This window comes from Enoplosus armatus, chromosome 2 (genome assembly GCF_043641665.1).
Source record: "Enoplosus armatus isolate fEnoArm2 chromosome 2, fEnoArm2.hap1, whole genome shotgun sequence".
NCBI classification, from domain to species: Eukaryota; Metazoa; Chordata; class Actinopteri; order Centrarchiformes; family Enoplosidae; genus Enoplosus; species Enoplosus armatus.
This window is the reverse complement of record NC_092181.1, coordinates 27,733,370-27,742,577: the sequence shown is the minus strand read 5'-3', so window position 1 is coordinate 27,742,577 and position 9,208 is coordinate 27,733,370. Positions and strand designations below refer to the sequence as shown.

Genomic DNA, 9,208 nt, shown 5'->3' with positions numbered 1-9,208 from the left:
GATGATCATGTCGGCTTTTCTTTTGAGGGGGGAAAAAGTGAAGCCACAGTTTTGCAGTTAGGTGGTTTTTCCACGACAACAACAAACAGTGTGATGACAGAGGCTTGAGAGGCTGGCATCACAACACAGCGATCCCCGGAGAGCAGAATAGAGCCGTGATTGTCTGAAGAGACTTTGAATTATTCATCAGGCTGCAAAGACCCCCGCCCCGTCCCTCAGCGTCTCTTCACAGTCCTTTTGTGCATTTTATTTTACATTTTTAATTGTACTTTTTCACTTAGTGAGTGGTGGGACCTGAGGATTCTAGTCAGCTGGACACTAGATACTACATTTTGACGACCACTGGCTCGATTTCCATGACTTGGCTGTGACTATTCATGGTTTCCAGAGGATGAATCCTTAAAGGAAAACATTGACAATTTTGGAAATGCGCTTATTTGCTTTTCATTCTGTACCATTTTTTGTCCAGGTGCAATAGTCCACGCTTCGTTTTTACACTTGGTTCTTGTACAAATCATAAAATGTACTGAGCACACTCGTGCTCCCCAGTGGATGAACCCTTTTGAGTCTGGAAACTCTCCCAGATTTTAACATTCAGCACATGATATCTCATAATCGCACTGAAAAATGGAGGAGGGGGCGGTTCGACCACCCAATAAGCAGTTATTAAGTGTAACTGTGCTGCTGTTTATTGGCTAAATTAATTTTTCTTAATTTAATCATAATGAGTGAAAAAAAACGATCTTACATAAGGATCATGATGCAGAAGCTTCTCCCAAAATGTAAATGAATTAATTCATCTTTTTGTGCCTGAATTTCATCAAACATTCATCATATATATTGACAACTGTCACTCTTTCCACCTACATGTGCAGACCAGTACTATATATACTTTATAATATATATACTACACGATGCAGTCATAACCACACACAACAAAGATAGTGGAATACTTCATCTTCCTTCATCCTCTGGATTTTTATTGTTTCTGATCTTTACAGCATTAACATCAACTAGTTCTATTCAAACCTTCACATTTAGAGTCTTCACATGCATAAAGTTGCATTCTGAAAAGGTTACAGACTCTCAGGGGGGGTCACGTCGACCGTCAGGAAGAAGCTTAGGCCAGAGTTTACCCAGGGGAATTCTGGGATATCAGAGAGTCGAATGCAGTGGAAGTGATTCGCAGGTAGACAGCAGCACAGTGAAGTGGACTGTCTGTGTTTATTAGAGTGCTCACTTCACAGAAGAACTTTTTTCCTTCCTGGTTTTCTGGACGAAACCTTGCTAACAGATTATGTCATTCTCTAAACCACAACTGGGCTCTGACAGACCCTGATGTTGACTACTTCTCCTTCTTAAGGCTTCTCTGTGTACGTAAAAGAGTGTCGCTGAGGATCTACATGAACTGATTTGCTGAAATCCCTGTTGAACGATGACAAGAACAAGTTGTGGGTTGTAACGTAACTCTGTAACTTTGTTCCATCGATAAAAGTTTAGCACAAAAACTGGAAGCTGGGGGAAACTGCTAGAATGGTTCAAAGTGATGGAACAGTAACTAAAACAGTCTAGAAGAGCTACAAATCCTTCAGAGGACTTCCACCCCCCAGTCTCTCGGAGAGAAGTGACCAGCACACAGTGGAAGCTGGGGGAAACTGCTAGCATGGTGTCATCAAAGTGATTTGGTTGCTCTTTTTAGCAATGCTGTGAGTCTTTCTTTGAAACAAATAGCAGCAAATCGTGGCTCGTTGGTCTAGGGGTATGATTCTCGCTTCGGGTGCGAGAGGTCCCGGGTTCAATTCCCGGACGAGCCCTTTCTAAGATCCTGATGTGGGGCGTCGTTCAACTCTTTAACTGAAGAACAGACTCTAGACTATCATGTCCTCATTGCAGGTTTCCACCCCGAGTCTCTCAGAGAGTGACCAGCACACAGTGGAAGCTGGTGTGATGGAAGACTACGTTATTACTGTGATGAAATCAGAGACTTCCTTTGAACCAGATTTTGGCTTTTGTGGCTCGATTTGTAATACAACTCTTTACGTTTGGTCGATCAATAAGATCTTTATTAAACACTATCTAACACAATCTAGAGGACCTACAAATCCTTCTCCACAAATGAGACTCTACAGAGGATCCACATTGTTGTCATTGCAGGTTTCCACCCTCAGTCTCCATTGTGGAGCCTTTATGTGGAATGTGTATGATTAGATGATGTGGAACAGAAGACCATAAGAGATAAACTACCTGTGTTTTCCAAATTAGAGAAAGCCATATTTCTCTGAACCAGGAGCTGTTTAACCTAGCTTAGCACAAAGACTGGAAGCCGGGGGAAACTGCTAGCATGGTTCAAAGTGATGGAAAAAGGAGCATTTTCTTTTATTTTTATGGCTCGTTGGTCTAGGGGTATGATTCTCGCTTAGGGTGCGAGAGGTCCCGGGTTCAAATCCCGGACGAGCCCTTTCCAAAACAGCGATATGGGCTGTGGGCTTCATCTCCACACATGAGACTCTCTACAGAGGACAGGGTCTGCTGGTATGGTCTCTTCTTATTTGCAAAGCTACTTTTCCTACTGTAATTCAACAGTGATGAAATCTGACCCCTTGTTTGAAACAGATGAGTTGCTCCTTGTGGCTCGTTGGTCTAGGTGTATTCTCGCCTAGTCGTGGGTTCAACACCTGAAAATGACAATGGAATGAGCAAGGATGTGCCGTTTGGTAAATCCAATTCTTCCGTTGTCTATATACGTGGTAGCTGAAACACAGCGGATTAGCAGGCTGAACTTGTGTCTTTTTCACAGATGACACTTAATAGCGTTGATGAATCCACAGCAATTATTCTGGTTTTAGGTGATCTAGTATTAGATTTCCATGTTTTCCTTAATGCTAAGGGTAAAGTTCCCTGCTGTTACTTTGGCCTCCTCTTGAACCCATTTGAACCAACAGACAAACCAAAACCCAACTATGAAGCTTGTGAACTGTTTAAGTGAGATTAGACGCAGTTGCAGCTTTATTAGACTGCATTTGTTTCAGACTATTTATGCCGAAAAACATCTGACCCAAAAGAAAACAGCAAATATCTGCTAACATGTTGCAGGCTGGAAAACCATCTAAAGAGAAGCGACAGAGAGGTGACCTTTCAGAAGCCTGGATGTTCTACATTTTTAATATTAAATGATGAACGTCAGGTAACTGTTTTTCTTTGAGTTTAACCCCTCAGCTGTAACTCAGACCGTCTGCCTCGTCTCCTCTCCTGCCCGGATCACTGTGTCAAAAACCCATAAAACTGTGCAGCAGAAGTTTACAGTCCTCCCATGATGCCCCGGGGAGAACAATAAGGAGCATAACGGACCGTGGGCTTCAAAGAGCTGCCAGCACAACCAGCAATGTAATTACAAAGCTCCACTGCCTTTAAAAGCCGTTTGATCGCTGCAGATACCTGACGGCAAAATGAACGGAAAGCAGACAGAAACACATGTGTGGATCATCTCATTTCCTTCATATTTTCCTCCACACAAAGAAACAGAGCGACACGGGCAGCTTTGAGTTAGAGAGTAATGCCATCATAGTGATGTGCTCCCAATGACAAGGCAAACATACATGTCGAATGTGATCTAATCACCATCCCAGCTTAGTGTGTTAGCATGCTAACATTAGCTAATTAGCACCAAACACAAAGTACAGCTGAGGCTGATGGGAATGTCATTAGTCTTTGTCTTTGTCATCCCCAAAGTCAGCAGGATTCATTCTCTGGGGACCGTTAATGTCATGGCAACTCAGCGATCGGTTGTTGATCAGGACCAAAGAAGTGGACCGGCAACTATCATCGCAACTCGACATGTAAGGTTAGCCCTGAGGGTGGCACAAGAGGAAAGGTCACAGGGTCACGAAAGTCATTCAAATTTGTCTTGTGGGGACAATTTCACATAAAAGTAGTCAGTAAGTTTTGGGACGACTGTGGACTCGTGTGTTGGTCAGACTGTAGGATCTGCTGCTATTAAGGCAAACAGATTCACTCAGTTGGCATTTGAGTATTTCTGTTCTCCTGTCAGAGGAACCTCTGAACAAAGTCTGTGTCCCATTATGAGACTGAACCAAAGCTCCCGCACCTCGGGGCTTTCAGACTGAGAGGATTTGTGTTGGTGAACCAGGGAGGCCGAGGAAAGAGCACTGAGGTTTACCAGAGTAAATTTTACCGACTGAGGACGTGAGTTTATGAGTGTGTTAATAACTGAGGACATTTGTGAGAATCTGATATGGTATACAACAGCGGTTTCCACGGAAACCTCTGAAACAAGAGCTGTAGAGATGATGACGTCTGAGCAGAGAGCTGGAAGCTGAATTCGTCTTTTCTGCTGAAGAGGAAATTGAAGTTTTGGATTATTATAGAGGTTTTCCTCTACTCGGAGCTGTTGACAGGAGGGCCCAGGGTTAGACAGCTAGTCTGCTTGGTAACCACAGAGTCACAGGTTTGAGCTCCAAAACAAACAGTATGTTCTGCAACACACTGGGGTGGGGGGGTGGGGGGGGGTTTAGAGGATAAGGTTGACTTTTTCTCATTGTCAACAAATCCAATGTGCAGAGCCAAACCAATAATGTGTCAGTCCGTCCTTCAGTACTTTCTGACTTCCTGTCTGTGGCTCTCAGCTTTCAGCCCATTGGTTCCTGCTGAATCTTCAAAAACACCTCACAAAGTTTAATTTCCTGTAGTTTTAATCAAACTAACAGCAGGAAATTGAGCATTTGTTGGGGACTACTTTCAGCGGCGGATGAATCCACACGTGGAACTCTAGTGAGTGTTTGGGGCAGCAGGACGGTGTGTGTGTGTGTGTGTGTGTGTGTGTGTGTGAGACTGAGTCCAGATAAACTACAGTGTGTGTGTGTGTGTGTGTGTGTTCATGGTGATGAAGGAACATGTCACCCAGTGACACAGTGAGGCTCACTGATGGGTTTTAATAATAATAATAATAATAATAATAATAAGATATATCAGGCTGTGATACACACACACACTTGTTAGAAGACACATTCAGTGTTGGCTTTGGTCTGCACATGGGATTTGTTGTCCTTTTAGTTAAAATGAGGTTAATCCAGTTCAAAGTCTTTATCACATCACTGCACAGACCAGTAGTGAGCAGTAGTTTCAAATGTTTCAGAACTATAATACCTGAGTTTTGATACCTTACTTTGTGAAACAAATTTAAAAAGAAACTGAAATTTCTCCAATGAGATATTCTCTAAACACAAGCAGCCGTTCAACAACACCGTCTAAACAGAAAACAGTCTCACACTATTTATGTATGAAACTGAAATGAGTAACGAATGACAGACATTCAATACTGCTTGGGTTAGCAGTAAAAGCTAAAGTTAGCATGCTAACAATCAGTTACGGCACCATTATTGAAAATCACCAATGTAGCTAACATTACAGACACAAGTTAGCTAGCTAATATTTGTTGTTGATGCTTCGTAAAAGTCGACTCCCCATGACATCAAACATCCAGCAGGTCTCTCATTGTGTTGTGTAACTACTTGTACAGTGAAACACTGATTGTTAGCATGCTAACTTTAGCTTTTACTGCTAACCCATGCGGCTTGAGTCAGTTGCTACTCATTGGAGAGTGCCATAAAGGGTCGGTACATTTAGCGGTAACTATCTGTGCAGAGCGTTGGCTTTGTTTGTCCAGGGCTGCAGATGTAAGTGAACCGGGCAGATGGCATCACTTGACCTTAATGCTGCTGACCACAGAGCAGCACTCTCAGCGGGGCGTCGATGAAACGCAGCAGATGAGCTGGTTATTGATTTCTGAAGGTTAAAGGTGACAGCTGTGGTGTGATGGAAGTCCATCAGAGGACGCTGTCAATTATTAATAAGCTGGTCAGCCCACAGGCCTGAAACCTGATCATGCTTTCAGTTTGTTTAATGAATGCAAATATGTTCCCACCGAGCGGTTGATTCCTCTGATTCTCGTAGACTTTTTACTCCATTTTATGAACAATAACTGTCTTGTCTCAGTAGCATGGCGTCGTTATACAGCTGCAAAAACCACTTGTGGAGAAAGTTTGTGTGGAAGATTTGGAGTACAAAGCCCTTCAATAGAGACCGACCTTTGTATCCTGTCTCAACAGTCAACACTGGTTTCTTTTCACCAGCTTTCCCAAACCTTAACCAAGTAGCAGCGGGGACAGAGATACCACGTGGTGTAAAGTGTGTAGTAGTGTGGCGCCTGGTGTGTTGTGGTTATCACAGTGCAGATACACAAGGAAGGAAGGAAGAGGCAGCTGGAAGACGAAGTCCTGTGTCAGCTGTCAACATGTCTCTGCACCAACAACACGCAGACTTCACTTCCACAGATTTCAGCCTTTACTGTTGAAACTGGAGCTGGAAAAAGTGTTAAAAGTCTCAGCAGCTGGCGAAGTCATTTCTGAGCCAATGATATTACTTAATAACCTGATGACACCTTCACAGGGATTATGGTCATTTTGAGCGGCAGAGAAACTTATAGACAGTCAAACAAACTACCAAATTAAAGGATTGTGAAAACAATGATGGCAAAAAATCTCCTAATAATGTTTAAGATGTATATTTTTAAATTTCATTAATGTCCTCAGAGCTGTCACTCAACTTCAGGAGGCAGTGATGTAGAGAATAAGTCGACATGTGTCGAGTGTGAACACAGACTGGAACATGGTGTCTCACAGGAGACAGACTGAGGACAGCGTCAGACCTTCTCACCTCCACTCAGGCGGCTGCAGATAAGAAGAACGAGAGGGTTGTTCTCCATTTAAAGTGTGTCATGTTGAACGCAGCAGCAGACGAATAAAAACCTTCTCCTGGACTCATAAAGACCTTTAATGAGTCTGTAGACCACAGTCTCCCACTGCTCTGTCTCTGCATGTCTTTGCCTTTCTGGACTCTGGAGGTTTACATACTCTTCTCTGTCAGGTGCAGCTTCAGCCACAAAACTCTGTTAGCATCTCTGGAAAACTTCTCAACAAGACCGAAACACTTTCATATTGTCAGCAAGTCTTTTCCCAAAAGCAGATGATGGAAGGGGGGGGGGGTCTTATATCCGAACCAGTTTGTGACGGTAGCTAGCCAAAAACATACTAGCACTAGTCAGATACAAAAGCTGAGTAAAATCTCCCTCAGCTAGCTTGCTAACTATCAGTTAGCTGTTGACTGACAGTAAATGTGCCACAAAACCAAAAACTAGACAAAAGTGATTTCAAGAATATAAAAAACATCTCCCCCGTTAGATTTTGAGTCTTTGATTAAACATTTGATTTGACTGCAGTCAGACGACCCCCTCATTCTGGAGAATGGCCTGAATTGAATGTAATTATTAGTTATTCTTCTCAGCTGCAGGGAGACTGTATCGGCTTCGACTCTCCAGCTGCATATAAAGAACCAAATTCATGGCGACTGGAGGGAGACAAGGGGTTTCCCATGACTCTGTAAATGTCCAGTAATGTCTTTTACCCTCAATGCTGCCAAACCAGAACATTCACTTACATGTAATAATGACACACCCAGTTTCCACTCAGCATGCAGCGCTGCAGAGAGTACACTCCCGGTGAAGTGAAGAACTGCGTTAGTGCCGGAAAGGAACGTGTCGAGAAGAAGTCAAAGGAGATGGATTGCGTCTCCTCGATGTTGACGTCCTGCTGTGGTTTGAATCCCACAGTAACATGAATGCGGTCTCTCGGTGGTTTGAGCGAGGCACCGACGCTGCCAGAGGTCAGGAGGTTCAATCCCGCTGCGACCCATCAGGCTGAACAGTCACTCACGGCGCCGCAGGACACAAACCCTCCATTTAAATGTTTGTAGCTGGAAAGCAACTCGTCCTCTGCTTAAGCCTCCATTAAAGGACAAGTCTTGTATTTTTCTTTTTCTGTCTTCATTGGAGACAGATGCAAGCAAAGGTCTCAAGGTGGAACCAAACCAGGGGTGCTGCAGACGCTGCAGCATTCTCCGGTATGGGTCTTAATCTCGTAGCTCTGACAATAAGTTGTGCTAACTCCTCTGCAGAGGTTCAGGAAATACACTCTGACCAAACAATGTACATGAGGGCGAGCAGCACGAGCCTCCTGAAGGTTTCAGAGAGACAAACTACATCAGCAGAAAATGGAAGCAGACATCACAGTCGCGTCCCGCTCTGTTGGACGGATGGGTGACGACCCCCCCCCCCCCCCCCCTCGGCTGCATGTGTTTTTTATTTCAACACTTTTCTCAGTGAAGTGTCTTTAACAGATTCTTGTTTTACACGCCGGGTTGCGACGCGAGGTTTCAGCGCTCTAATGAACCATCTGGACTGTTTCTCTCTCATTTATGGAGTTGTGAACAATTATGGCTACAAGAAGCAATCCATAAAAACAATTATAGAGCTTTAATACGACGTGTTAAAGTCTTTTCCCAGGGATCAGTGTGTGTGTGTGTGTGTGTGATTGTCTGGAACACTTGAAAATAAAAGATGGCGTCATCCTCTCATGACCCAGAACACATCCATCTTTTTCTTCGTCTTTCTCTTCTTCTGCTTCATCATTTCATCGTTTCTGCATCGTCTTGCAAACATATTCCTAAAATTCAGCCTGACAGAGATGCAAACCTCCAGGGAATGGTGTTAAACCAGCACTGATTATTCCGGGGGCCCCCCAGAATTCCCACAGGGGCCTCTGGGAGTCCCTCGAGCACCATTTGAGACAGTTTTCGGACATCCTACCTCGACTGTGCTTCAGTTTGTTGGTTTTGTGTTTCTGCGTGTTCATGTTTTATGTTGGATTGAATCTGTGAATCTGTTTAAAGGATCTTTATTTTAGATAGATCTTAGATTGATTTTAGAGATCTAGCATGGTTCCATCAAAGTGATGGAAAAAGGATTGCAAAGCTGCTCCTACTGTAATTCAACAGTGATGGAATTTGATTCTTTGATTGATTTGATTCCCTCTCACAAGTCACAAGAGCAGCTTCAGTGGGAGACTCATTCCCCCCAAATATACAACAGAGCGACACCGGAAATCAATCTGTGGCCATCAGACACAGACTGATCCTGGACCTGCTTCACCTGCCATTTACTACCTCATTGTTTATTCATTTAAACAGTGCAATACATACATATATATATATATACATACATATACATTGTTATTGTGTATATTTTTTACTTTTATTTTTCACTTAAACATTGTAAATGTGTATATTTTTTATTTTT

The 9,208-nt window shown here is 43.3% G+C and overlaps 2 non-coding genes across 2 annotated transcripts; both read left to right on the top strand.

The window, feature by feature from the left end:
* Positions 1-1,742: 1,742 nt before the first annotated feature.
* On the top strand, positions 1,743-1,814 carry trnap-cgg (transfer RNA proline (anticodon CGG)). The gene has a single exon. It is a non-coding gene; the product is annotated as a tRNA-Pro (tRNA).
* Positions 1,815-2,386: 572 nt separating this feature from the next.
* Positions 2,387-2,458, top strand: trnap-agg (transfer RNA proline (anticodon AGG)). Its single transcript has one exon. It is a non-coding gene; the product is annotated as a tRNA-Pro (tRNA).
* The last annotated feature ends 6,750 nt before the right edge of the window (positions 2,459-9,208 follow it).